General features: G+C 42.4%; 1 non-coding gene across 1 annotated transcript; it reads left to right on the forward strand.

Moving 5' to 3' along the window:
- The first annotated feature begins 4,264 nt into the window (after window positions 1-4,264).
- Window positions 4,265-4,372, forward strand: LOC148562415 (small nucleolar RNA R71). The gene has a single exon (XR_015886679.1). It is a non-coding gene; the product is annotated as a small nucleolar RNA R71 (small nucleolar RNA).

Below are 4,372 nucleotides of genomic sequence, written 5' to 3' on the forward strand. Positions count from 1 at the left end.
GCTTTTTCTTTTTCTTTCTATTTTTTTTTTTGCCTATTTTTTTTCTGCAAGCTTTGTTCTTTGCTGCTTTTTCTTGCTTCAAGAATCATTTTTTATGATTTTTCAGATTATCAGATAACATGTCTCCTAGTCATCATTCTTTCAAGAGCCAACATATTTAACATTCTTAAACAACAACTTCAAAAGACATATGCACTGTTCAAGCATACATTCAGAAAACAAGAAGCATTGTCACCACATCAATATAATTAAACTAAGTTCAAGGATAAATTCAAAACTCATGTACTTCTTGTTCTTTTGAATTAAAACAGTTTTTTATTTAAGAGAGGTGATGGATTCATAGGACATTCATAACTTTAAGACAAAGTTACTAACTACTAATGATCATGTAATGAAGACACAAACATAAATAAGCACATAACATAGAAAACGAAAAACAGAAGAAATAAGAACAAGGAATGAATCCACCTTAGTGATGGTGGCGTTTCCTTCTTGAGGAACCAATGATGTCCTTGAGCTCTTCTATGTCTCTTCCTTGTCTTTGTTGCTCCTCCCTCATTGCTTTTTGATCTTCTCTTATTTCATGAAGCATGATGGAGTGCTCTTGATGTTCCACCCTTAGTTGTCCCATATTGGAACTCAATTCTCCTAGGGAGGTATTGATTTGCTCCCAATAGTTTTGTGGAGGAAGGTGCATTTGAGGCATCTCCGGGATCTCATGGTGATGAGCTTCATACGCCTCTTGAGCTCCATGAATGGGCTCTCTTGCTTGCTCCATCTTTTTCTTAGTGATGGGCTTGTCCTCTTTAATGAGGATATCTCCCTCTATGTCAATCCCAGCTGAATTGCATAGGTGGCAAATGAGGTGAGGAAAGGCTAACCTTGCCATAGTGGAGGACTTTTCAGCCACCTTGTAGAGTTCTTGAGGTATAATCTCATGAACTTCCACCTCTTCTCCAATCATGATGCTATGGATCATGATGGCCCGGTCTATAGTAACTTCAGACCGGTTGCTAGTGGGAATGATTGAGCATTGAATGAACTCCAACCATCCTCTAGCTACAGGCTTGAGGTCCAATCTTCTTAGTTGAACCGGCTTGCCTTTGGAGTCAATCTTCCATTGAGCTCCTTCTATACATATGTCCATAAGGACTTGGTCCAACCTTTGATCAAAGTTGACTCTCCTTGTGTAGGGGCGTGCGTTCTCTTCCATGTTTGGCAAGTTGAACGCCAACCTCACATTTTCCGGACTAAAATCTAAGTATTTCCCCCGAACCATTGTAACATAGTTCTTTGGATCCGGGTTCTTACTTTGATCATGGTTCTTGGTGATCCATGCATTAGCATAGAACTCTTGAACCATTAGGATGCCGACTTGTTGGATGGGATTTGTTAGAACTTCCCAACCTCTTCTTTGAATTTCATGTCGGATCTCCGGATACTCATTTCTTTTGAGTTTGAAAGGGACCTCAGGGATCACCTTCTTCTTGGCCACAACATCATAGAAGTGGTCTTGATGGGCTTTGGAGATGAACCTTTCCATCTCCCATGACTCGGATGTGGAAGCTTTTGTCTTCCCTTTCCCCTTTCTAGAGGATTCTCCGGTCTTAGGTGCCATCAATGGTAATGGAAAAACAAAAAGCTTATGCTTTTACCACACCAAACTTAGAATTTTGCTCGCCCTCGAGCAATAAAAGAAAGAATAGATGAAGAAGAAGAAGAAATGGAGGAGAGGGAGAGTGGGAAGTGTTTCGGCCAAGAAGGGTGTAGAGGGGTGTGTTGTGTGAATTTGATGAAGAATGGAGGGCTTTATATAGGGAAGGGAGGGGGGAAAGGTTTCGGCCATATGGGTGGGTTTGGGTGGGAAATTGGTTTTGAATTTTGAAGGTAGGTGGAGTTTATAAGGTAGGTTTATGGGGAAGAGTGGATGGATGTGAGTGGTGAAGAGGTGATGGGGAAGAGAGATTGAGGTGATTGGTGAAGGGTTTTTGGGGAAGAGTGTTTATGGGGTTGTGTGAAAGAGAGTGGTGAGAAGAAGTGAGTGGAGGTAGGTGGGGATCCTGTGGGGTCCACAGATCCTGAGGTGATCCTGTGGGGTCCACAGATCCTGAGATGATCCTGTGGGGTCCACAGATCCTGAGGTGTCAAGGATTTACATTCCTGCACCCATTAGGCATGTAAAATGCCTTTGCACACAACTCTGGGCGTTCAGCGCCAGGTTGGTGCCCATTTTGGGCGTTCAACGCCCATTTGTTGCCATTTCTGGCGTTGAACGCCAGAACCATGCTTGTTCTGGGCGTTCAGCGCCAGAATGCTGCCCATTTTGGGCGTTCATCGCCAGAACCATGCTCTGTTCTGGCGTTGAACGCCAGGCAGATGCTCCTCCAGGGTGTGATTTCTCTTCTGCTGTTTTTGATTCCGTTTTTAATTTTAATATTTATTTTGTGACTCCTCATGATCATGAACCTATAAAGACATATAACTAAGAAAAATATAGTTAGATAAATAAAAATTGGGTTGCCTCCCAACAAGCGCTTCTTTAATGTCAATAGCTTGTCAGTGGGCTCTCATGGAGCCTTATAGATGTTCAGAGCATTGTTGAAACTCTCCAACACCAAACTTAGAGTTTGGATATGGGAGTTCAACACCAAACTTAGAGTTTGGTTGTGGCCTCCCAACACCAAACTTAGAGTTTGACTGTGGGAGCTTGGGTTGACTCTGCTTTGAGAGAAGCTTTTCATGCTTCCTCTCCATGGTTGCAGAGGGAGATCCTTGAGTTTTAAACACAAGGGAGTTCTCATTCCATTGAAGGACTAGTTCACCTCTGTCAACATCAATCACAGCTCTTGCTGTGGCCAGGAAAGGTCTTCCTAGGATGATGGAATCATCCTCTTCCTTTCCAGTATCCAGGACTATAAAATCAGCAGAGATGTAAAGGCCTTCAACCTTTACTAACACGTCCTCTACTTGTCCATATGCCTGTTTTCTTGAATTGTCTGCCATCTCTAATGAGATTTTAGCAGCTTACACCCCATAGATTCCCAGTTTCTCTATTACAGAGAGGGACATGAGGTTTATTCCTGAACCAAGGTCACACAGAGCCTTAAAGATCATGGTGCCTATGGTACAAGGTATTATGAACTTCCCAGGATCCTGTCTCTTCTGAGGCAATGTCAGTTGATCCAGATCACTTAGTTCATTGATGAACAAGGGAGGTTCAACTTCCCAAGTATCAATGCCAAATAATTTGGCATTTAGCTTCATGATTGCACCAAGAAACTTGGCAGTTTACTCTTCAGTAACATCCTCATTCTCTTCAGAAGAGGAATACTCATCAGAGCTCATGAAGGGCATAAGGAGGTTCAATGGAATCTCTATGGTCTCTAGATGAGTCTCAGATTCCTTTGGTTCCTCAGAGGGAAGCTCCTTATTGGTCACTGGACGTCCCAGGAGGTCTTCCTCCTTGGGATTCACGTCCTCCTCTCCCTCATTTGGGTTCGGCCATTTTGCTTATGTCAATGGCCTTGCACTCTCCTTTTGGATTCTCTTCTGTATTGCTTGGGAGAGTACTGGGAGGGATTTCAGTGATCCTTTTACTCAGCTGGCCCACTTGTGCTTCCAAATTTCTAATGGAAGACCTTGTTTCATTCATGAAACTCACAGTGGCCTTGGATAGATCAGAGACTAAGTTTGCCAAATTAGAAGTATTTTGTTCAAAGTTCTCTGTCTGTTGCTGAGTGGATGATGGAAAAGGTTTATTATTGTTAAACCTGTTTCTTCCACCATTATTAAAGCCTTGTTGAGGCTTTTGATCCTTCCATGAGAAATTTGGATGATTTCTCCATGATGAGTTATAGGTGTTTCCATAAGGTTCACCTAAGTAATTCACCTCTGCTATTGCAGGGTTCTCAGGATCATAAGCTTCTTCTTCATACGAAGCCTCTTGAGTACTGTTGGATGCAGCTTGCATTCCATTCAGACTCTGAGAAATCATATTGACTTGCTGAGTCAATACTTTGTTCTGAGCCAATATGGCATTCAGAGTGTCAATCTCAAGAACTCCCTTCTTCATAGGCGTCCCATTATTCACAGGATTCCTTTCAGAAGTGTACATGAACTGGTTATTTGCAACCATGTCAATGAGTTCTTGAGCTTCTGCAGGCGTTTTCTTTAGGTGAATGGATCCACCTGCAGAAGTATCCAGTGACATCTTTGATAACTCAGATAAACCATCATAGAATATATCCAGGATGGTCCATTCTGAAAGCATGTCAGAAGGACACTTTTTGGTCAGTCCTTTGTATCTCTCCCAAGCTTCATAGAGGGATTCACCTTCTTTCTGTCTGAAGGTTTGAACATCCACTCTAAGCTT

This window comes from Arachis ipaensis, chromosome B6, assembly GCF_059453495.1.
Source record: "Arachis ipaensis isolate K30076 ecotype BB chromosome B6, ASM5945349v1, whole genome shotgun sequence".
Taxonomy (NCBI): Eukaryota; Viridiplantae; Streptophyta; class Magnoliopsida; order Fabales; family Fabaceae; genus Arachis; species Arachis ipaensis.